The sequence below is a fragment of the Penaeus monodon genome, chromosome 33 (genome assembly GCF_015228065.2).
Source record: "Penaeus monodon isolate SGIC_2016 chromosome 33, NSTDA_Pmon_1, whole genome shotgun sequence".
Classification (NCBI taxonomy): Eukaryota; Metazoa; Arthropoda; class Malacostraca; order Decapoda; family Penaeidae; genus Penaeus; species Penaeus monodon.
Window position 1 is genome coordinate 12,848,535 of NC_051418.1, and position 501 is coordinate 12,849,035.

The window sequence follows — 501 nt, forward strand, 5'->3', positions numbered from 1 at the left end:
GAGTTCAGTCTACTGAGGAGCAATGTCGAGAGTCCCTTTCTGCGACTGAGATGGGCCTCGCAGCTTTAGTTCCGAAGGGCGTGGGTATATCTGCTTCTGGGTTTCTTGTGGGGGAGGGGGAGGAGGCGGCACCCGTGACAGGAATGCTGCGTCGACGCCTTCGGGAATCTATCGCCGTGGAAATGCTTTCTTTCTGAGGGAGAGTGATTACAAAGTTCTTCCGAGGCGCGAATAAGAATGGTCTACTTCCAGAGGCTCCTTCAAAGACGCGGACAGACGAGACCTTCCAGAGACGCGAGTATATGAACTGTTCCATTTGTGAGTCTCTCAATAGGCGTCAGTAAGGAGGATTTTTTTCCCCAAAGGGACCCTAAGTGAGTTCTTCCAGAGGCGAGAATTATTTAGAATTATTTAGATATTTCCTTTTTATTTCAGAGATGTAAGTTCGGAATTCTCTTTCCTCCAGAGATGCAAGTGAAGGAGAAATAGAAAACGAAATGG